Source organism: Ranitomeya variabilis, chromosome 5 (genome assembly GCF_051348905.1).
Source record: "Ranitomeya variabilis isolate aRanVar5 chromosome 5, aRanVar5.hap1, whole genome shotgun sequence".
Lineage (NCBI taxonomy): Eukaryota > Metazoa > Chordata > Amphibia > Anura > Dendrobatidae > Ranitomeya > Ranitomeya variabilis.
The window spans coordinates 169,306,371-169,332,383 of record NC_135236.1 but is presented as its reverse complement, the minus strand read 5'-3'; the positions used below and the strand labels follow the sequence as shown (position 1 = coordinate 169,332,383).

The window sequence follows — 26,013 nt, the reverse complement described above, 5'->3', positions numbered from 1 at the left end:
CTGTAGGTGCCATGGACTCCTGGTGCCCAATGCCGCCTGCTCCCCTGTAGGTGCCATGGACTCCTGGTGCCCAATGCCGCCTGCTCCCCTGTAGGTGCCATGGACTCCTGGTGCCCAATGCCGCCTGCTCCCCTGTAGGTGCCATGGACCGCTGGTGCCCAATGCCGCCTGCTCCCCTGTAGGTGCCATGGACCGCTGGTGCCCAATGCCGCCTGCTCCCCTGTAGGTGCCATGGACCGCTGGTGCCTAGGAACTTGATATCTTTGGTCCGCTCACAATGTCGCCATAATCTCTATATATGAATGATAATAATAATATCTGAGCGGCTTCTGAAGGTTGCTCCCCCTCAAATACCCGTAGTGGAGCGGCCGGTCTCCAGCCCAGGGTGGTCGCCATGCACCTGCTCCTCTGGCTTCCTTGCCTGGATCCCCGGTACATGCTCGGAGCAGGAGCAGCAGGCAGGGTGCAGGGACTTTATAGGTGACGTATGGGCCGACGTGGGCAGCCGGCACCCACAGGCCACAGCTCATAGGCTTCTCCTCCTGAAGTGACATCTGCTTGCGGACTCCGTTCCCCCCTCAGTCTTCCCTGGTCAGGAGACGGCCCCATAGCTCCACAAGCCCAGCACAGGAATAGGGGGAAGATGTGGGGGGAGAGGGGTGGGGAGACCCCGGCAGCACCACAGCACTGGGCCAAACCCACCCTCCGGGCGCTGGCGGGAGAATGGGCCGCTGCCCGGACATTCCTGAGGTAAGAAGGCGGCTGCACTTCCCATGGCCCCTGGACGGAACTAGGTAAATGTAGCAGAGCTCAGCACCGTGAGGGAGCAGAGCGCAGGGTGCTGGGGAAGTGAGGAGCCATAGGAAGCACAGGAAGCATCTCCAGCTCTGCTGCATCTCATTCCTACATGGACGAGTCACAGTCGTGTTTGTCTAGGTTTCTAGGTATGTAGTCATCACTCTACACTATGGATTATTTTATTTTTCTAATTTATATTTCTATGACACACATGTATATATGTATGATTATGTGTGTGTATATATATATATATATATATATATATATATATATGTATGAGTGCGTAAACATGTGTGACATACAGAGATTTCAAATATATGTGTGTATATATATATACACAGATGTATACACATATAAACACACAAATACACATATACACACACACAAGCACACACATCTATATATACGTGTAAATATATATACTCATATGCGCATGTATATACACACACACACATATATATAATATATATACACACAAATCTAATATATATACACACACTTATATGCACATGTATACACACATACATATGTGTATATACACACACAAATACACACATATCTACAAATACACGTAAAGATATATATACCTACACTCATGCACACACACACATACACACTATATACACACACACATATATGTACACACAATATATACACACATACACACATATAATATATACACACACAATATATACACACATACACACATATAATATATATACACACACACGTAATATATACATACACACACATACACAGTATATATACACACATACACACACACTATATACACACAATATATACACACATACACACACATATAATATATACACACACAATATATATATACACACATACACACACATATAATATATACACACACAGTATATGCACACACATATAATATATACACACATACACACACATACACACACACTATATACACACACACACAATATATATACACACACACACTTCTAATTGTCCACACTGGCATGTGTGGCTGGCTAGTTGGCACAGGTTCGGGTGTGCAGCTCCTGCTGACAGTCCCAGTCCCCTTTCAGATGAATGATGACTGGGGCCCGGGCCTGAGGCGGGTGAGGCGGTGAGGCGGGTGAGCTGGGCGCCCCAGCTCCTGCACGCACCCTGGGATTGTGTGTATGCTATTTCCCTTTGAACTATATAAGAAGTGCCGCCATTGCAGCCTGCTCGCTGTGTCCGACCACCCCAGCCCGGGCTGCAATCAGCCCTCTCTGTGGGGGCACAATAGGGCCCCAGTGTGACCTGAACAAAGAGGTTGGAACTAGTTGAAGTGCAGGACACGTCTCCTGCCCGGGTGCTGCAGCCCAATAGGGAGGCACGGAGAGACAGCGCTACTTTTCTGTAGGCTGGTGAGAAAATACTTGGGGTAAAAGTCTGCTTGGCGTCTTTAGTTCAATGCCAATGGAGCAGATATAATTCAATAGGAAACTGGGAGGAAAGCTCGTCAGTCTGGCCGCAGAGTTCGGGAAATTCTCCATTCAGTCATTATTACCACAAATCGACTTTCAACTGGGGGCTGCACAGGACGAGCAAATCTCTTTTATATTATTATCATTATTATTATTAATTATAAAAAAAGACAAGTATATTACATTCAAATTTAAAAACGTACAATAGGAGAATTTGCTACTAAATATAATGAGTAAGATCTGGGTGTCACACACATTACTACAACCCTTCCATAGGTAATGTGTAGTCTGTATTCTGAGCAGAGGCTGACACTGCTGGATGATTCTTACCTGTGCGCGAATAACAAGCAGGCGAAATAGTAGGGCTCCTCTAGTATCACTGTGCAATCAGGGCACATTGGGGGCACTCAGAGGGGGGTTGTTGTGTGCAGGGGAGGGCTGCTGGGCTTCCTCCTCTCCCTCCATAGCTCTACAGGGAGCTAGTATACAATCTAGCAGAGCGCAATTTGTTCATTGCATCTTTTCTTTATAATGCTATATAAATAGAAATTAAATATATAATATATATAATAAATATTATATATATATATACCTCAAAAAAATGGAGGCAGCACACCATCCTCAGTGAAAAAAGCAGGAGCTACTTTTATTAGCCCATCTCAGCAACGTTTCGGCTCATGACGATGTGAACCTTCTCCAAGGTATACATAAACACCCATGTTATATATATATATACACACATACACAGGGATATACCTAAAATCCCTCTATTGGTCGTTGTGCAGATGCAGTTTCCCAGCAGGTTACAGCTCAGCAGATGACTGCATTGTCTTCTAGGCCTATTAATGTTTGAGGACTATGCAGGTACATCACAGGGCAACACAGTAATTGCTGGAGTAAGGATTGGTGAGCATTGTCTGGGTGCTGAATCCTGTCCCCCCTCCCCCTTACTAATAATCATTTGCTCCTCTGGCCTGGGTGGGGTTGCGGCTTTGCATGGGTTAATGGGATTGCTCCTGAACTTGGCCCACTGTCCATCGTCTGCAGTTTGATGGATCGCACATCCCGCTGGTAAGTTCAGCAGACGGGACCTCCCCTGCTGCTCTTGCGGGGTCCTGGCAGCCCCTGCCCAGCCTGCCCGGCACAGCCCGCCTGCAATAGAAGGATTTCTGCTTTTCTTTCTTGTTCTAATTCATCAAAGAAACGTGTAAATTGCTGTGAATTCTGCAGCCTGATCCCCCGCAGGACGGCCCTTCTCTCTATAGACCCTCATATAATGGGAGACTTCAGAGGGGCTGTGTGTAGGGCCGCTGCCCAGCTAACAGGATAGCATTAGGGCTTTGTGCTTTGTTAATCTGAGTTAATTTTCAGCATTTGGACAGCGCCTTGTAAAGTGAAAGAGATCAAGGCATTTCTGGGGCTACAAGGAAGGACTACTAGTGACACAATGGGGTCCTGTTGTCTACAAAACGCACCTTACAATGGAGTGTAAGACAGAAAGGCAGGATTGGCAAGAGGATAACTTCAGGAAGACCCCTCTCACTGCAGTCTGGGGGCTTTGTATCCACCACACAGCCAGTGTGCCTCATTGCTGGCATTAATGCTCCAGTAGTGATGTCTTCGTCTACGTGTTAGGATGTATTAGTGAGATGTGTATATATATATATATATATATATATATATATATATATATATATATATATATATATATAGATACATACATGCATACATACATACATACATACATACATACATATATATACCCAAGGTGTAGAGTTGTGTGCTAGAAAATAGTCCACAACCTGACGATCATTACACAATAGAAACTCCACGGTAATTTAAGGAGGAAGTTGGTCACATGATGCCAGTAATTAGGGCTTTTTGAGAACTTGTAATTATAGGTGAGTTGTTAGGAGCAATGTCTGCAGAGCAGCTTTGTAGATAGCACACCTGGGCGCAGGGGGAGGATGGGTCACTGCTTATATATATATATATATATATATATATATATACATACACACACACACACACACACACACACACACACACACACACACACACACACACACACACACACACACACACACACACACACACACACACACACACACACATATATATCTCCAGATTGTTGCTCGCTGATGGTGCAGCCCCCCCACCCCCTCTCTCTCTCTCCTCTCTCCTTCTCTCCCTCCTCTCCTCTCCTCCCCTCCTCCCCTGCCCTGTCCTCCTCCTGCCTCTTCCTCCTCCTCCGCTGTGCAGTGGTTGGAGTGTGTAAGATGCTGCTGCGGTGACATCACTGCGGACTCAGCCTGCCAGCACAGACAGCTGCTGGAAGGGACCCCGAGCCCGGAGGATGCCAGGAGCCCGGCCAGGTGCCATGCCTTGGGAATTGCAGGGAAGGTGATGAGGAGGCAGGAGCCGCGTCTGCCCCGGCTGGCAGGAGAGCCCCCCGCTGCCTGTTCCTGCCGCCCCTGGCTGAGCTGGAGGAGCACGCTGCCTGTAAGTGAGGTGGGATCCAGCGGTGACACCTCGGAGGAGCATTGTCCTTCCAGACACACGCTCAGGAGCACATAGAAACAATGGCATTGGTGTTAGTTATAGGCCACAGGGCTAGTGGGGGGCAACTTGCCCAGGAAGAGGCACGCCTGCCGCTCACCTGAGGATTATGGCGGGAGATCATTGCATAGCTGTGGATTTCATTCATGGTGGAATGCCGAAGCTGCACTTTAACCCTTTCACCAGGTCATCCTAAGAGGCTAAGCAAGGCCATGCCAAGTGTCTGCGCACAGAAGATGATGGGAAATGACTGTGGGGTAAAGGCCTCTCACCGGCAGCAGCACAGACTGGCCATTTTCTGGCAATAGATATTTCTTACATCAGCCAGACAGGTCCTGTCCATGTGCAGGTATCGCCGAGTGCAGCTCTGCAGGATTCGATCGCATTGCTTCTGCTATAATAGAGCTCATTGTAATAATAATAATAACTATGCGGACAGCTTCATTTTGTATCTCAGCTCAGCGTGTAGGTGAGTTTTAGGAAGATACATGTTTGGGGATATAAAAGTCAGATGTAAAAAATTGTGACCCCCACAGATAGAGTGTGTGTATGAAGCTGGAGCTATAGAAATGATAAGTAGATAATGGGAAGTGTAGTCAGCCCCTGCACTGTCCTCTGGTCGCTGAAAGTTGGATCTCTGCAGATTAGGAATCTGAGCAACATCTGCGTGTAATGAAATGTCAGATATGTCGAGGCCTCAATTCACCATTGCAATATTCTGCTTATATATATATACAGTACATACACACACCTTATACATATATATATGTATTTAGAGACCGAGGATAAGGTGTGTGTATATATATATATATATATATATCTCCAAAAAATTGATATTTATACAAGATTTCTACAATTGAGGTTTGGTTTGGGCCTGGGGGGCTCTGCACCCGATTTTTCTTTTTCATACTTTGTGCTGCTCTAATTCTCTTTATATATATATATATATATATATATATATATATATATATATATATATATATATATATATATGTATAAATATTGAGAGAGTGAGGTTAAGGTGCTGCATTTTGCTGCCGGCCTTCTGCATTATACCTTTACTATCTACGTACATGTATTTCTAGAATGACTTAATTGGACTCCGTGCTCTCTGTCCACATACCTCTTTATAAATGGGCCATTACAGTGTGTGCTACCTGATGCAGAGTTTTGGAGGAAGGTTATTTTAAGTAGTAATTAGTGCAACCGGCAATTGACGTTTAAAAAAAAATGGGGTTATTACAGGTTGCCTAAAAATAGCTAGACCCAATTAAAGGCAAGTGACGTCACACCTTAGTAAAAACCCCATCCCACATTGGCATTTTATTGGCATTTTAGGTGGTGGTTTGCTATAACCCTGGGAGCTCTGACACAGTTAGTGATGGCAGTTCTGATAAGTGGCATTGCGTTTATTTAGCCATCTTTACTGGAGACCAGCAAATTCTATGCACAAACCAGAGAGACAGAGAGGTGGCCTTTAGCTTCCTACTGCTCTTCAAACCTTAAATCACTGGTATAATTGTTGTAGGTTATTAGTATAAAGATGCATATATAATGTAGGTGATTTCAGGATTATTGGAGGTAACACAATAATGTTGTCAGGTCATATCCATAAAGCTATCTATCTATCTATCTATCTATCTATCTATCTATCTATCTATCTATCTATCTATCTATCTATCATCTTATTATTATTATTATTATTATTATTATTATCATTATTTAATGCTTGAATGGAAAAGGAGTAGTTAAAAGATTACACTGTTTATAGTGTCTTTTATTATATAATGATATGTAGCTTCCCGACACCAGAATTATTTTATTTTGTAGGGGAAGAATTCATTTAAATTCTGCTTTTAATTTGCAGAGTAACATATATCCTCCTTATCAATAGAGGGAAGGTGAATTTTCAGCACCTTGGTCAGCAACGCCCCATAGTAGCAGCCACCTCCAGCAACCTGGAGAAACAGTGGGAACACAGGCACCTGGTAAATTAGTCACTGGCAATTTTTTATTATTATTTTAGTGAAAATAAACCTACACGATGAGTTCTGTGCTTAAACTATTTGCCATAAGGCATATTTGACAATTGAACTCTACACTCCCTATTTCTACCCATATTGAAAGCCATAGAAGCAAGAATTAAAAATTAAAAAGCGGAAAAAGCAAAATAATAATAATGCAAAAATTGTAAAAATAAATGGAATTGTAGCATTTTACTAAAATTTATCAAAGTTGACCTAAATGCCAGTGTTATTTTGTATTTTATTAGACAAGTCATAATCGTCTGAATTTTTTTCACTCCTTAAAATATTTAATATATCTATATTTTTTTAAGCATTGTATGGAATCAAAAGAAAAAAAATCTGTTCACACCTTTGAAGATGATGGGGGGAGAATACATTTTGCTATAAAAAAATTGGTAAAAAAACACAATCTTCATTTGCACTGTAATTTAATACTGTAGATAAAAATAATATGAGATTTTATATGAAAAAAATATATATTTTATAAAAGCAGGAAATGAAGCATTTATTCTACAAGTCTGGCTATAGAGCGTAAAGGAAAGCAGTGCCTGTCACCAAATGGTAATATATGCAGGATATTTGCCTCATTTTTCACCTCACTCCTCCCTATCTAAAATGGATTTTCCAATGCCTTTTTGGATGGGTAACAACACAGAGATAGATAGAAATTGTACTTTTAAAAATACATTTGAGCATGTAACATACACTGCTGAAATGTAAGCGTGTATATATATATTTATTTATGTATTTTTTCCATCTATTATACGTCTGTCAAAGTCCAGATACCTTGTAAATGGTAATATTTGTTAGATTTTCTCACAATAGAAAGTCAATTAACCCTTTAAACTTATGATAATCAAAGGAGACCATTTGGAGGCCCTCATCCTTCTGCAAGCTCGCCAATGTATTGTGTGGTTTTAGGATTTTTTATTCAAATAATTACCATCATCATCATCATCATCATCATCACACCTTGTTGTTCTCTAGAGGAATTGCAATGCAGTTTTTTTTTAAATATTTGATGAAGGGAAAAATGTAGCCAAGTCTAATAGATAGAAATAGGGTGTTTTACTGGATGTTTGCATATTTGTGAAAACACACAAACCTGGATAATACTGAAGCAAAGCTAGTTGTCTTGTAATGCAGAAACGTGTAGTAGCATCAATTTTATTTTTTTATGCACAAATACTGGAAGTGGAATATATATATGTGTGTGTCTGTGTGTATATATTATTTCTATATATGTGCAGACACATATACATATATATTTTTCATTAGTTTTTTTTCTTTCTGCTTTATATATGATTTTCTTGTATATTTGTTTGTAGTGCTGCTGTTTTCCATGTTAGCCTCCTATTTTGTGGGGTGTCCTCCAGTAGATTGTCCTTAAGGAGTTCACAGTCTCTAACATAAAGGCCCATTTAATATCAAAAGAGCGGGAAGCTGGTGTGATTCAAATATCTGCCTTCCAATTGGTCCCACCTAGGGTGATGTCACTGCCCTACCCAGCCTATTATCAGCAGGCAGACATCATAGTTGGGGGCTCAGCCTCCTAGAACCTCAGGGTATGGCCTGCCTCCCCACTAGTGAAGAGCCACCAAGGTTCCTAGGAGCAGGGTATAGACCAAGAGGAGGCAGTTATGGATCTCCATGGCCAACCTGTTTCTTACAACTCTTCTCTTTTTCCTTTTTTGTTCCTGCTAGATGTTTTATTGGGAAAGATCCTGACATCCACCATGTAAGCAGGGTGGGGAGTTTGTTTCTATCTTTGGTTATCTAGCTGTATGAGTTTAAATCAGCCGTCATAAAGCTAGATAACCGAAAGTAGGAATAACTTCCATGACGTCATAGACCAACATGATGATGTAGGATCTGTTTGGTGAAGGTGCTGCTGGAATCCATGTGCTTCTCCACCAAGGTAAGGTCCAGATGGGTCATTAGGATGACTGCCCTGTGTTATGTGTTCATGAACCATGTGGAGTGAATGTCTGTACTCAGCCAGTAAGATAGGTGCCCCTATAGTAAGGCCTCTCACAGCCCTAACTTCTTCTACAGGTCAAGTTCTTGATAATTGTATCATTTCCATGGGTAGTGGCAGCTTTCTTTGTGCTGTTTAGGAAGAGGGGTGGGTTTAAGAGTGAAGTGAAGCAAAGAGGAGCAGAGGAGGTGGAGGGCTGCCCACATTCACCTTCCAGGGTAGTCTTCTCCAGCTGGACCTTACATCTCTATACATTTACAGAAATTTACCACTGCATACATTTGTCTTCCTTTATTAGACCTATCATTGAGAAACAGCTTAAGACATGATCACGGAAATATTTAAGAAAATGGTGAAATCAACATGCAGTTTCCATGGCAACACAAAATACTGCACCCACATTTAGCTGTCATTTGTAGTCAAAATGCGCTTTATGTGATCATCAGAGGAAATATACTGGGCGCAGAATACATTTATAACACTGGGATGGCTTTCCTATATATATATATATATACAAACAATATATAATGCATGTATGTATATATATATATATGTGTGTGTGTATATATATATATATATATATATATATATATATATATATATATATATATATATATATATATACAGTGTTTCTTACAAATTTTCCCTTTATTCTTTAATTTACTTATGGAGAAGATAAGAAGATGTTTAACTATTTCTATCAAACATATGAGCAGATGATTGCTATAAAAGTGTATTTGGCTGTTAAAATATTATTTTTATTTGTGAAAATAGTCCATGCAGATATTATTGCATAATTCTGGATCTATATGTTCTAGTGTTATTCAAAGATTAATCATTTATCTATTTATCTAATCCTTTGTCCCATCATATCTATCTATCTATCTATCTATCTATCTATCTATCTATCTATCTATCTATCTATCTATCTATCTATCTATCTATCTATCTATCCCATATCTATCTATCTATCTTAGAAGTCCTTACATGACTTTGCATTTGTTGCTGTTTCTCTATACAAGAGTATAAATAAGAATTTTTGGGCACTGGGTGGGCCACAGGTAGTTGTGGAATCACAAGTCTCAGCATTTCTTCCATATTTGTACTATGAATGACTTTATAATGAAGTTGCTTTATAGACACAGCTTTGATTTACTTGTTCATTGAGGGATGTCAAGACCTGGGGGCACATGGGCTCTGTGCAATCTCCCAGGTACAGGTTGAGGGGAGGGGGCTTTAGAGTATGAGTGACCAGAATTAAACCACATTGAAAAGCGTTACTAATCCAACTTTAGTGTAGTAATCCTGAGATTTGCTGGGACCTCTATCCAGTGAGTGAATTAAAGGTGCAACAAGATTTTTCTGATTATGTTCTGGTGCTCAACTGTGAACAAGGCCTAAGTTAAATCCTTACTAGCAGGGAGCACAGGGCCGGAGCACACCATGATTATATTAGACCAGAATCCATTCCCTAATAGGTTTAGTCAGTGGTGTAATTTAAAGCTGGCGGGCCCTAATGCAAAATCTCCAACGGGGACCCCAACTAGAATAAGCCTTTGATATCATTGGTCATTTCATGTGGGCCAAGAGGACCTTTTGTGGCCACCTAAATCTCAGGACCAGGATGCGATTGCAGCCTCTGCATACACCATCGTTACATTTCTGGGTTTAGTATCTGCCATATGTATTTGTAGTGCTTGTGTTCAGCTCGGGAGAAACCTATGGCAGCTCCACGCCTGATTATGTGATGTTGGGGACTTTGTTTGCGACAGATTTGCACTGGTCTGGTATTAGCAGATACAGGACTTCCTCTCTTGGGTCAGTGGACTACATCATTCAGGGCATGTGGAGCTCAATAGAGATGTCCTGTGCACCATAACCTCCGTTCTTCTAAAGGAGAGCTTTAAGTGGGATAGACTCATTCATGCCCAAGCTGCTCTTAGCAATTGAAACTGTGGACTTGAAAAGAAGGCAATTTCTTAAATGCTGGGACCTTGGCCCAGGCTAATTGGTTTTGGTAGAAGGAGAGAAGTGATTTGTGAAAATCCCAAATAGGTCTTTCCCACGCCATATCCACCACTCTGCTCCTAAGAAAAGGCACAAGGTAAACATTCAAGGATTTAGGGGTCTTAGCTAATTAAGTACATATATGCACCAGCACTGAAAACAAATCTCACTGGACCGTATAGATTTGGGAATGCCAATATATTACTACTAAGTTTGCTATGTGGGTTTATTTAGCTGCACTTTTATTAACATTGGTTTACACCATCTCAAACTTTCACAGATCGTTAATGCACACAGTTCACAAAGATTTAGCAGCCTGGATATAAGTGGAAAAGAAGGATGGAAATACATTTTACCAGATCTGTGGATGACAAAACTGCAGACAGGTATTTAAAATCCCATCTCACCTTCTCCTGTGTTAAGAGACTGTGAGGGATGCTGCTGACACCTTCTTTACTGATCTGACAAAGTCACTCAGTCCATGACAATCCACTAATGAAGAGTGAAGTCAGGAGTGTTAATTAGGGCCTGAATTAAAATGTCCCTTGTATGGATAAAGAACCTCTCTACTCTATCTATCTATCTATCTATCTATCTATCTATCTATCTATCTATCTAATATCTATCTGTCTATCTATCTATCTATCTATCTATCTATCTATCTATCTATCTATCTATCGATTATCCATCTATCGATTATCTATCTATCTATCTATCTATCTATCTATCTATCTATCTATCTATCTATCTATCTAATATCTATCTATCTGTCTGTCTATCTTTTGTCTATCTATCGATTATCCATCTATCGATTATCTATCTATCTGCATCTATCTATTATCTATCGATTATCCATCTATTGATTACACTGGTCAACAGCATTTTTGGTGCCAAAGATATTTCATCGAATTTAGGGTATTTTTGGGGTGCTGATTCTGAATATGTCATCAGTTTTGCCAGATTGGCTCAAGTTTTTGAGATTTTTGGTATCTTATTTATAGCACTTGTTGGTAAATGCGACGCATCATCTCATTAATTTCTTTGGATTAGTACTTGAACTGAGCAGTTCTCAATATAGTTTTGTGTTAATTAGTGTTCTAAAAGTTTGTTCATAGCTTGATTTTTGCACTAACTTTATGTTGTTGTCTGTTTTCCAGTGAAAAGCATGAACTCATCAAGAAGAAGTTGTCTTAACGATCCAGACTCATTCTGTTACATTTGTGGTGAATACACACTGCCAAAACATAGAAGAAACATAACAGACTTCGTAAAAAAAGTGTATTTTGCCTATTTTGGGGTTATGCTTGGGGACCAAGACAAGTTTTGGGCACCACACATAGTGTGCAAAGCATGTATCGAATTATTACGAAAATGGAGCAAAGGACAAAGAAAAAGCTTCAAATTTGGTGTTCCAATGGTGTGGAGAGAGCCAAAAAATCATCATGATGACTGTTATTTATGGTAAACACAGGTACAGGCACATCTTCACAATGAGGGACAGGCCTTCTTGCAGATTCCATGTTACTCCCATTTTCGTTTCTTATGCTTATTGAATCCTTGCACTTGCACTGCACAGAAATAACAGTCATCATGATGATTTTTTGGCTCTCTCCACACCATTGGAACACCAAATTTGAAGCTTTTTCTTTGTCCTTTGCTCCATTTTCGTAATAATTCGATACATGCTTTGCACACTATGTGTGGTGCCCAAAACTTGTCTTGGTCCCCAAGCATAACCCCAAAATAGGCAAAATACACTTTTTTTACGAAGTCTGTTATGTTTCTTCTATGTTTTGGCAGTGTGTATTCACCACAAATGTAACAGAATGAGTCTGGATCGTTAAGACAACTTCTTCTTGATGAGTTCATGCTTTTCACTGGAAAACAGACAACAACATAAAGTTAGTGCAAAAATCAAGCTATGAACAAACTTTTAGAACACTAATTAACACAAAACTATATTGAGAACTGCTCAGTTCAAGTACTAATCCAAAGAAATTAATGAGATGATGCGTCGCATTTACCAACAAGTGCTATAAATAAGATACTAAAAATGTCAAAAACTTGAGCCAATCTGGCAAAACTGATAGCATATTCAGAATCAGCACCCCAAAAATACCCCAAATTCATTAAAATATTTTGGACACCAGAAAAAATTTTTTTTTTTGTTGACCTGTGTTATCTGTCTGTCTTTATCTATCTATCTATCTATCTATCTATCTATCTATCTATCTATCTATCTATCTATCTATCTATCCATCTTTCCTTCTTTTTTTGTGTATTATATTTAATGTTAAGTTTATTTTTATTACAACACTGATAGATGTTTATTCAAATAACACATCTGTTTCCGACTCACAATCATTTAGCTTTTTAACCAAGGTTAAAACAAGAAGATATCTATATTTATGTATTTGGCTAAACAATTTGTGTTTTTTTCCTGATAAAGGAGTTTGTTAAACTCTGAAATGTGTAGATTATAAAATTGCTCTTTGATCAAAACCATCATCGCCATTAGATATCTTCTTGACCAGCAGAGCAGCAGATTTATCCGTATAGCCATTTCTGCTATTGCATTTGGCTAAACAATTTCATGCCTTTTTTTAAGCCTTTTTCATGTTTTTTGTTGGCCTTTTGCTTTGCCAAGTTCCCAGTAAAGCCCACAATAAAAAATAAATCAACCATGTACATAGGATTTTGGTTTGTGATTTTTGGGAGCTTATTATCATTTTGGTGGTTTGGATTTTTTTTTGCTTCACATAGAACTTGAAAAATATTTAAACATGTAACAAAATAAAAAATGTCACCAGAAAAGTTTGTAAAAAGGCTTTTAAAAATCCTTGAAATGAAGGATGTTTATTTTTACAAACATACAGAGAAAATTTGGGTTGGAAGTGGTGTAAAATTTGTGTTTTTCAGGTGTTTCACCAATTTGATGCAGCACATTTTATTAATTAATGGCCTAATGATTTATATTTGCTCTTTTAGGTCATTATTATCTGGACCTTCATCAGTAACATTAATCTGATTCTACATCATTTTGAAGAAGTGGAGGTATGTAAAAAATCATATAACTATTATATGTAAGAATATTTTGGTTCAAAGTAAGGCTGATTATTTGTTTTTGGATGCATGTATATAAAAAACATGGACTATAGTATGTCTGTGTGCTGTTTGTTGTAGAAATGGGTAATACATAAAAACAGATGTGTGAATTAGATCTTACCTCTACTCATACGAGATTCTGCATTTTCTTTAATTTACACAATCCTGTTCACTGACATGTTTCTGGGAATGGTAGCATCCATATAACAAGGAATTAGGCCTAAGAGTTGTACTAATTACCTTTTTAGGATCCATTTATTGTTCTTTTTTTAAGTAGAGGCATCATTTATGTAATGACACACGTTGTGTGTCACCTGAGGAGCCTAGGGGGCGCTTGCTGAGGAACCGAGTACAGGGAGTGTGAGAGCTAAAGCACGCAGTGTGCACAGGACTTAAACAGTCACGTGATCGCAGGGGGCGGAGCTACCACGCATGAGGACAGGGAAGCAGCTGAGAGCACGGAATATGAGGCACAAAACGTAAACGTAGTCAAATGGAGAGCCAAGGGTCAAAGCCAACAAGAGCGAGGTACCTAGGGATGAGACAGCAAGTGAACCGAGACAAGCCAAGGGGTCAGACAACTAAGAAGGACAGGGCAGTACAGAGCAGAACACAGAGGCAGAAGTCAGGGGACGAACCGGGTCATACACAGAAAAGCTCACGCGCACAGAGGCACAACAATTACTTGTGAGTAACCTGGGTCAGCAATCCCTAGCCAAGTAAAGGAAAGTATCACCAACACTGGACCCAGGAACTACCAGCATTAAATAACCGCCCCAGAACCAAAGAGAGGTGAAGTATCTTAACCCTGACCTAACCAGGACCGAGCCAGAATCACCCCGTCCTGAGTCATGACAATTTAAAGCTTTGGGGCCCTAAAGCAAAATCTTTAATGTTTCCTCCATCTGCCATGTGCCATTGATGATATTGTGTCTTGTAATGTGGCCGAGAAGCCCTTGGGTCCTCCCTTAAATATCAGGGCATGCGAGTACATGCTACCTCTGCAGTCACAAATGTCTGATTTTGAGCACAGTGAAAGGGATTTCAATTTTTTTGCAAGGTTAATTCATAATTCATGTGGCGTTATATTGTTTCAATTCAGTATTTAAGTGAAACGCCAAATGGAAACTGTTAGAGGATCTGGTCACGTTACTTGCAATGGGATCATTCCCACTTGTCCAGCTTATCAGTTGTTGCACCAGATAGGTCCAGGATGGGGTGCACTGACTCACCAGGTTCGATGCACCAGACTCAAAAAACTATCTGACTGAACTGATATATATGTACCCAGCCTTAGCATCATGAGTGAAGATACCAAACTAGTCTACTTGCACCATAAATCACACATTTGTACAAAGATGGTTGTAAGCAGAATTTCCAAATATTTTGAAATTGAACCATTTTTATAACTATTTCCCCATTTCCTCACAATTGTGCTTCTAGTTTGCCAAGCGAAGTTAATAAACTGATACAGACAAGTTGATAAAATTGCACTTGACTTGTCATTTCAAGGCAATAGGAAGTTTCACAAACGTTATTATTGCACGTGATAGAAAGTATCTAGAATTGAGTCCTTTATTTTGGAGTTGCAGAAACACCGTAATGCAAAGTTGAATTAGAACCATGTTCACATACATCTATGCAATATGTGTTTCAATCATATCAGAGAATAATGTTTTAGATACGTAGACCACTTATGAAGCCTAAAGTAAATGTGTATGGCGGAAATGATATATACTTCTGGCTTTATGGATGACTATGAGAGTGCATATTGCTGCTTATATAAAGATTTAAGCAGTCTTGCTTTGCAGTTGATGTGTGATTAACCTGAAATAACCACTTTTATCAGTCATGAGGGGGGTCACATCTTGCCAGCATCATTTGAATGGAATAGAAAAAATCTAATTCCCTCATGTTTCTTACATTAAGATCCACAGACATCCACTGGGATTTTCTTTTTCAAGTCATTTCTTTCAAATAATTTTTGAGCATATATAATTTGGATCTCTGGGCTTTGTTTCCCCATAACCCTTTTTATTTTCCCATTTAACTGTTGAAATTGTTAGAATAACCGTTAAATTCACATTTGTTTTTGCCCCATTCAGTCTATAAAAAATGTAATGCTATGCAAATCCCAAGACAGATGTATTATCCTTCCGCTGTAATAATTCATGTTATATCAAAATGGAACCTGAATGCATCATAAACAACATTTTCTCTTTAACCTTTGCAGGCTCCACAAGGACACAGAAAAAAAATTAAAATTTCACTGCACGCAGCCAATGAAGAAGCTGGCCTAAAATTCAAAATGGCTTCCAGTACATAGGTAAGACTCGTTGTGCTTTCAATCCTGTCTTTATTGTCTTTACGATTTAGTAATAGCACAAAAGGAAATAATGGTCGAATTCTTAGACTTTCCAAAGCTTCAGCTTTGTGTTGATATTTTTTTCGTCAGGGTGCTTCATTTTGGAATTTAATGGTGCCAACATAACTCGCTAAAGCTTTATTTTGATTGTCAGCGATGAAGATGTCTGTAAAGCACTGTGGAAATTAATGTGTAACATAAAATAAATAAAAATAAATATATTAATCTACCCATGTACACAACCATTGCGCCTACAAACATAAATATATACATTTGTTTTTTGTAATCATTTTATTTAAAAATTGCTAAAATACTTTTGGGTAATATTGAAAATCTTGCTGTTACATTTTATCCTAATTAGTACATATTTTAAAGGCAAAAATAGTCCTGAGCCGTTTGGTTGAAGTAGAGCATGTGCCAATTTTTTTTTACCGAGCCACCGAGGGAAATAGCTTTGTGTTATAATGGGAAGGCCATCCGTTCTAAATTAAATTCACAGCTATACAGTCGGTGCATTATGCCACACACTACCCACAATGGAACAAACCCTTTTTCCCACACGGCTTGCCGAGCATGATAGTGATTTATAAGGAGCTTCATCGTCTGGCTAATGAGAAGCAGCAATTGGCCAAGTCTTCAGAAGCTGGCAAATGAATATGCATGGCACAAATCTGCATGTGTTAAGACTCATCTTAATAACAATTGCATCAATTTGCATGTGGGGCGTTCCCACAATCAGTCCACACTCGGTCGTGGCAGTAATCAGAATTTCTTTGTTATATTTTTTGACTGCTTTATATCTGTGTTTGAGGTTTTAACCTCTACCTTGCCACATCATATTGAAATATATTGCAGACCCCTCCGCCAGTAATTGTAGAGTTGCCTGAATATTATTTTTTTAAAGAGCCAAGTCATAAGCTGATACACTTACCCAAATATCTACTGTGTTTCTCCTTTCATATTTTTTAAAATATATTGCTGAGGTATTCACTTAGCTATAAACCCCTATCCCTATAAAATATATTCCGTCTCTATGCGAAAACTATGGTTTAATAATTTATAATATTTTTCAGGTGGTACAAATTGGCCTTTATTATGAACCCAGTTAATATACGTCCACAGCATTTTGACAAATGTCCTTCATTTATTTCCGAGCATCTGACAATTGTGATATAAATGACATGCATAAAGATGAGTCATCTTCCTGCTGTTAGTTTGGGCAGGATTTTCTAAATTTCATTAATCATTTTCTGACTAGTAACAAAAGACATTCAGCCGATATATATATATATATATACATATATATATACACACTGCAGCTTGGTAAATATAATGCAGTACATTGGATTTTTTCTAAAATCATCTCTTAACAGATACAACTAGTGAATCATATCTAGTATTTACAATATCCTCATCATAATCTCCTTCTCCTGCCATTTACCATTAAGGCCTTAAGTTGTTTATGTATCCAAGTAAAGAAATGTAAAATGCTTGAATATTTACATGCAAACGGATCTTAAAAAAAAAAATATATATATATATTGTTCCTATTTCTTCTGCACAGTGAGATAATCAACATCTGCTGCCGTCTGTGGAGTATTACCAACATCTCCGACTGCCAAGCATAGGAGTCATGACAATCAAAGCCTCTTCATTTGAATATGCGTCTAAAAGCTTCTCTTTTCCAAGGAGTCTCCATTTATAAGAAAAAAGGTCAAGAGGAAAGCAAATATTTTCACACGGACAGCAGCATCATCATCTTGCTTATGATTTCCCTCCACATATTTACCGATGGAGGCCATTTTGATAGAATTCAGGAAGAGTATAAGATGGCCGCGTTGGTGCAAGGTATGTCGTCTGTCCTCTGCCCTCCTCCCTTCCCTGCCCGTTGATCATTTTCTCATCGTGCTAATTAGCAGCGAAAGCGGGACAATAAATGAAGCTGGCATGACCCACTTTCGTCTGCCACCATCCTCCTCAAGCGGAAAATCTTCCCTTGATATTAATTGAATTAACATACTTTCTAATTCGCCGTTCTTATGTGTGCAAGCGGTCTTCTTAGAATGGTTGCTGCCGTAAAATGCAATGTTGATGTGTTTCGCTGGTTTAGTAATGCCATATAAATGTATTCTTTAAAATATTTTAATATTTTTTATTATTTTGTGAGAAATTTGACCTACATTTTTTAATACGATAGTCATATCTGAAATTGATATAATGTATGAATATATATCTCTCTATATATACAGTATATATATATATATTATATGCAATAATTATGTAATAAAAAAGTCTATGTAGTATTTTATTAATACATATATCCAAGTATGTATATATATATATATATATTTTTTTTTAAACCATACATATCGTTATGGCTAGCACATATCTATAATTCATTTCCCCGCTCCCTATGGCACACAATGGTACAGATATTGTTTGTGCAGCCACAAGACAGGACATTTCCACTCTAGCTTTGTTTATGTCTGGATTGAGGTTTAAAGAATTGATTGAATTGGTAGAAAGGAGAATTTTAATTATTTTCTCATCTTTATTAGTATTTTGGTTCACAAATGCAACAAATATTGAAAAGTCTCCATACAGAGCAGAGTAGGGGAGATTCATGAACACTGTCTTCCAGAAAATCTGTCTTTGTTGCCCATAGCAACCAATCACCTTGAAGTTTTCATTTTTTATAGTGCTTTTGAAAAATGAAAGCTGCACTCTGATTGGTTTCTATGGGCAACAAACATTTTCTGTTGTACATTGTACATTGTTTCCATAACTTCCCCACCCCCCGATAGTAATTTGTTTTTTTTGGCTTTGTTTTTCAGCTATTTTGGGGATTATTGCTGTTTTTTTTTTATAAAACACAGCTTGCGCTAAGTATAGTGTCATTTTTGCCTTTTTTGGCTATAGGTTTCTCTTTGAATTTCAGAAATGGAGTAAAGAGTCATGTACATGTTAAAAGCTAAAATTCCACTAAAATGCTGGCCTTTTTTAAATTATTTTAAAAATGCAGGAAAAAAAGTGTGTGTGAAGGAGGCCAAAAGGTTATGGAAGGTCAATGATTCAAACGTCAGTCTGTCTCCAGAATATATTACACGTGTGTATCTGGAAAAGGTGGTAGAACATGAGCTAAAATGCAAAGTCTAAAACTACAATCCAAAGTTATTAACCAAACAGATATTTTAACTCCTTAAAGGGGCTGTTTCCTTTCAGGAAATCTTGGTCCCTGGGTGCAGGATGGTATAAAAAAACAAACTGGACTTTACTCACCATCCCCTGGTCCACCGCAGAATCTCCCGGTCTCTGTCATTGGCTGAGAGGTGCTGGTGTAATGTAGTGGCAGCCAATCAGTGAGCTCAATGTCTGTGAGCGAGGTTTTCCATCGACACTGGTAGAGCCACTGAGTTCACTGATTGTCTGCCGTAATCTTGAGATGACATCAGTGCCGCCAATGCCAAAAACTGTGACCAGTGGTGAAGACTCAGTAGTGGAACTGGGGACAGTAAGTAAAATGTGTTTTTTTTCAATACCAAATTGAGCTAAGAATCAAGATTTCCAGAAGGAGGCAACCTGTTTAATGGCCCATAATGCACATTTTTGTCATAGATCGATAAGGAATGACTAAAGCAAATCCGGGAACTGAGTCTGCTTCATACCGGGCAGATGCTGACTGTGTTACTGCCTGTAACTGCAGTGACCAGAGTTTGCTCAGATCGCTACAGTTTAACCATTTAAATGTCCCTGTAAGAAGCCTGCTGAAGACCCCAATACTGCTATTTTGGTCCTCCTGTGAATTTCTCTTGGAAAACAGCAAATGCTCTATATTCTGCAATACTGTGGCATTGCAGTGTATAGCATAAGTGATTAAATAAAGTTACGGGTCACAAATGGCATCACGGGTCAGAAATTTTGTCACAAACAAAATATCCGTTTTCAAATTTCAGTATTTATTATCATCACTAATATAACAAAAAAATGGAAAAGTTTGTCATCACAAGAATAATACTGACCTGGGGAATAATGTTACCAAGTTTTTTTTAATCTCAAAAGGAACACTGTAAAAATAATACCCAAAAAACAATGTCGGAAATTGCAATTTTGTTGCACTTGCAATTTTTTATTGTGTCAATGGAAAAATAAAAAGGTAGGGCTCTTTGAACAAGAGTAGGAAAAAATGAAAGAGCAAAAATGCCAAATTTTCAGGTGGTTAAGTTCCATAAGATTGATATATTTGTCACCATTTTACATTATACAGTAGCTATGGGATATATTACACTACATTTTCATCCTCTTGATAGCTGCCATATGGAATGCAACTTAGAGGCATTGTCTGGTGAAAAGCGATTGTGGAGGTTTGACTGAGCGGCAGAAGAAGTAACTTTTATCCCTGTAGGGGCTCGTGTATGTTATTCAATGAGGCAGTGCATATGACCAATTTTTTTCACTGATAGAATTTGTCTGGGAAAAAAATTTGCAGCATGCTGCGATTTGACTCTGAAATCGGATGAGACTCACCCCTTCAAGTCTATGGGTGCGAGAAAAAAAATCGGTTGCCACAGTATGGCATCCGATTTTTACAGATACATTGCTGTTCTGTAACATAGGAAGCTGTAAATGATTAATAGCTGCTGCTGTAAAAAATGGGTTTAATACAGACTATACACAGATGACATATGAGAAAAAAAATTGTCCCACGTTTCTGGATAAAAATCGTACCGATTTTTCATACTGTTGTGTGACCCCAGCCTTAGAATGAAGTTGCAGTGCACATTCTCCACTGTTACTCCCTTCATTCTCTATGGTGCTACTGAGTGCTGTTCATGGCTTTGGACAGCATAATAAAGAATGAGTTTAGTGGCAGTTAGGCGTCTGACTTGCCACTCCATTTTGTAACAGGGATAAAAGTGTTTCATCAGGTCTAAAAATTATGCCAATTGGTGAGGGTCCCAGTTATTATCTTTCCTTTTAATAGGTCATAACTTGTTTTCACTGGAAAACCCCTTTAAGCATTTCTAAATGAAAATTGGGTCATAATTAGTGGTGAGCGAATATGCTCGTTACTCGAGATTTCCCGAGCACGCTCAGGTGTCCTCCGAGTATTTTTTAGTGCTCGGAGATTTAGTTTTCATTGCCGCAGCTGAATGATTTACATCTCTTAGCCAGCTTGATTACATGTGGGGATTACCTAGCAACCAGGCAACCCCCACATGTACTTATGCTGGCTAACAGATGTATATCATTCAGCTGCGGTGATGAAAACTAAATCTCCGAGCACTAAAAAATACTCGGAGGACACCCGAGCGTGCTCGGGAAATCTCGAGTAACGAGTATATTCGCTCATCACTAGTCATAATCTTGATTTTGGCTAATTTTTGTGCATAGTTGGGATTCACTGTCCATTTTGTGCACATTGATTCATAAGGAAGGATTCATAGCACATATGGAAAGAGTGAGGAACAAAATACTGGGTGTTCTAGTCTGCCAACAGCAGTTTAGATTCTTTATTGTGGACTTCACAAACCAGAACATATACTGTATACATTTTATAGTGAACTTTCAGGGAAAACAGTAGTCTGCATGTCTGACTGTGAATTTTCTTTAGGCAGGTGAACAGAAATCCATGGAGAGTACTATCTATTATCCATAGTATGGCACATCCAGATATAAAGTGAAGACGTTCTGCTTTTGGAGGGGACAACTCAAGGTATGTACCTCCTTTATGTTTACAGCATTTTTTTAAATACAAATAATACAGCAAATACTATGTACATTGTACTCACTCATGGTATCAAGACAGATCGAAATCATAGAAATCATAAACGTTACCATCCAACTCCACTGGATGCACGTAATGGAATTAGTTACATGTCTGTATGGAATCTGTTTTTCCAACCTTAATAGATTCTGCAGACCATAATAGTATGGATCATGTAGCAGGAATGTAACTTCAAAACGTGATCATTTCTGTACCTACATGTATTAATGTGGTCACATGAAGTCTTACATGCAGACCCAGGAGCTACCTTTGTATGACATACAGATCTTCCTTTGAACTCCTTGTAAAAAGCAGCAAGGACATGATAACATATGCAAACAAAACCTTGCGGCTTTAGGACAGTTTCACACATCCATGAAACAAGGTCCATACTTGGATCTGAGTAGCCAGGCCAACTGCTTCATCTGAGCTATCGCCCACAAATGTGCTATGGAACCGTTACCTCAGATCACAAAACTTGGCGCTCGGGTTTTCAAATTTGGACACACATTGTTTTTCATAGGCATGTGAAAGCGCTAAATATATTGGTTGGGCAGTACCGGTTTAGTGAGAGTAGCAGTGGAAATCCCTCCAAATGTAGAAAAAATTAACCACAGAACTCCATGTGGGCATGTGAAACCGGCATTAGGAGAAGAACAAGCAAATACTGAGCAAACTGCAAGTTTTGTGAAATCTATATCCTGGGATGAATTAGGGAAGACATTGTGAAGCAAACTGAGATAAGTTTCACTTGCAAAGCCTAGTAATGCTATTGGCATAAACTAGATCTAATTAATAGGTAACTTGTGGATTAAAGAGATTATGTTCCTAAAATATCATAGAGGCTCTATAGAGTCACAGTTAGCGGCATTTACAGAGCAGCTCTCATCCACGACAGTCTATGTATTACTGCCCTAGTTGGCTGCCCTATAATACCAGATTTTATGCAGTTACCAATATCTGGTTGGCTACTGCTTCCTGAGCAATGGCAGATACTGTAGTTGGGTTCTTTTTAAGCCAGTCCTAATGCTCAGCCATCAACTATTGCAATCATCTTTAAAGAGTTTTCTCATAATCATAAGTACATGAGCTACATGAGTAAAATTACGAAGGACCCACTTCATTATTGCATTTTTGACATTTTGTTTGGCATGAATAGCTCTCAGTTAGTGACTTCTTAATGTTTGAGAAATTCATCGGAGGATTTATGCCTTTCTAAAGTTGTCTTTTGTTGTCTAATTTTTACATCAATATAGTTTTTCAAGATGTTTTAAACTGATTCATCAAATGCGACTTTTTAAAAGTCACATTTTTTGGGCGCAAATGTACTCCAGTTTCCACCTGGAGTGATTCTCTTGTATGATAAACAGACAAAAGTAAAGATCATTTTGAAGGTTTTTCACAAACCCCACAGACCACAAGATGAAAAAGAAAAATAACTTAAAAGAAGGCAAATGATGTCTGGTAGAACAAGCAACTTTGTAAATGACCTCTTAATAAAATCTTCTCCACCCGTAAGAATGGAGGGATTTTTAAGTGTTTTCTTCACCACTTGTGGACTAGGTTACAGTACACCTCTGCATACTATCAGAGGAGGGTCAGTTTCCTAGGCACGGAGCACAGTGCGTGCAAGCTCTGCTCTGATACTGGTCAGATCACTGGTTCCAGCCAGCTTTAATGTCCCTGCAATCTTCATATGCTGAAGAGGCAAAGTGTGGGATAGCTCACAGTTTGGGCCATGGGCCCAGCCATGCTGCTGGTCTACTGGTCCAGACTGTCAATCACAAGGAGTGCATCACTACCTCCTTACCCCTAAGACAGGAGGCAGGGGAGCAGTGTGCTCCTCTACGGCAACTCATAATTGCAAAACGGCTGTCTTCTCATTAAGTTATACAATGAGCCAAATGATAAACTATGAGAGGAGTTTTAGTTTTTCTTGCCGCAGCTGAATGATTTACATCTGTTAGCCAGCATAAGTACATGTGGGGATTGCCTGGTTGCTAGAGAATCCCCACATGTACTTATGCTGGCTAACAGATGTAAATCATTCAGCTGCGGCAAGAAAAACTAAATCTTCGAGCACTAAAAAATACTCGGAGGACCCCCGACGTGCTCGAGAAATCTCAAGTAACGAGTATATTCGCTCATCACTATTGCTTTCCCATGGTCAGTAAAATATTATACTTTACCTACAAAAATATGAGAATGGCCATATATTGACCATATATTTTCCAAATTGCATTAAAATAATTGTTCTGTACAATATATTGTATAACGAGATACAGTATATATAGAGAGTTTATTCACAATGTAGATTACATAGACTTCCCTTACTTTTGTACCAGAATGCAGAATGGTTGCGTGTGGAATATGTCAGCATTTCTGTATACAAGCAGACGGATTGAAGATTTCAGCAAATAAACCCTGAATAGAGTCTGCTCTGCTGACAGAGACGCCTAGACCCCATTCAGTTGCTATCTGATTTCGTGGCACAAATATTGTTTAAGCTTTTCTGCAAAGTAGATTTGTGATTGAGCCGCTGCCATAATGATTAGACTGGATTCATCTGCACTCCACAGAATAACCCCCACCCAGATTCGTCATTCATGCTTCTCTTGGTTATCAGACAGACCATCCTCCTTTTATTCAAGGTCCCTGGCTCTGCTTCTTGCTCTTTAATAATAAAACCTATAGTGAGCTGTATTTTACACCAAGCTATTCTTAGGTGTTGTGTGAGTGACGCCAGTAAGAGTCATCTGTTCTGTGATCTTAAACTAACTGAGTTATAATTTGGTAAAGATAAATTAATATCAAATTTTGAAAACACGCTCATTTATTAACTCAGTTTTTTAGACGCAGTTCAAAAATCACAAATGTATGATAAATACTGTAGACTCTAAGTATAGATAAGACGGTCTTCTATTGAGAACCGTAAATTAGGTGAATTTATAAATTTTCAATGCAAAAAAGAAATATGCTGGAAAAACACAATAATTCACTTAGAGTATGTTCCATTCATATATATTGTTGGCAGGGGCGGACACTGACAGCTTGGGGCCCCTGTGTAAAAAATGGGTCTGGGCCCCTTTCCTTTTATGGCAACAAAGATATATATATATATTATACAGTGCCCTCTCTTGTTATGTACAGTACTGTCCCTTACATTTTGGATTATATAGAGCCATGTTTTTTATTACATACCGTCCTGTCTTGTTAGATGTATAATGCAATGATGGCTGATGGAGCATGGGAAAGCTTCTTTTCTAATGGAGGAGCTGATGGACTGGTCATCTGATCACCGGCTCCTCCATCAGCAGTCATTTTAAATCTAAAAAGATAGGGGACTATGTAATAAAAGAGGGCACTGTGAATAACAAAATTAACAAGGATACACTATGTAAGAGACAGCACTGTACATAACAGCAGAGGAAGCTATATAATAAGAGACAGCACCATATCTAACTAGTGAGGATGGTACGTAATAAGGGATGGTGTTATACATAATGAAAGAGGAAACTACGTAACTAAGGATAGTGTTATACAGAATTAGCGAGTACATTATATACTAAGGGACTATGTTAGACATAATAAGTACGTACACTACATACTAAGGGACTGTGTTAGACATAATAAGTGAGCACAGTAGATACTAAGGGACTAAGCGATAATAATGTCTTCCTCCACCTCCCCCTGATCCTAAGTCCATTATAGGTCTCCCTTCCTCCCATCCCAATCCCCCACACCCCTCATTGTCCTCCTCCCCCCGTATCCCATTATTGTCCTCTCCCCCACCCCATCATTGCCCATTCCACCACCTCCATTATTTCCTCCGCTCCCACCACCCCCATTATTGCCCTTTACCCTTTACACCACCACCATCATTGCCCTTTCCACCACCTACATCATTGCTTTCTTCCCTACCACCCCATTATTGCCCTCTCCATCACTCCCATCATTTC

General features: G+C 39.0%; 1 long non-coding RNA gene across 3 annotated transcripts in view; it reads left to right on the top strand.

Annotated features, from left to right (window-relative positions):
- The first annotated feature begins 683 nt into the window (after positions 1–683).
- Positions 684–26,013, top strand: part of LOC143773508 (uncharacterized) — a 69,790-nt gene continuing 44,460 nt past the window's right edge. Inside the window, exons 1-6 of one of the 3 annotated variants that reach the window (XR_013215210.1) lie at positions 684–944; positions 11,101–11,206; positions 13,809–13,874; positions 16,159–16,251; positions 17,855–18,138; positions 21,902–22,003. This is a non-coding gene — a long non-coding RNA (uncharacterized LOC143773508). Of the gene's footprint in view, positions 945–8,617; positions 8,754–11,100; positions 11,207–13,808; positions 13,875–16,158; positions 16,252–17,854; positions 18,139–21,901; positions 22,004–26,013 lie in introns of those variants that run through there. The other 2 variants (XR_013215209.1, XR_013215211.1) reach the window with 2 other exon arrangements.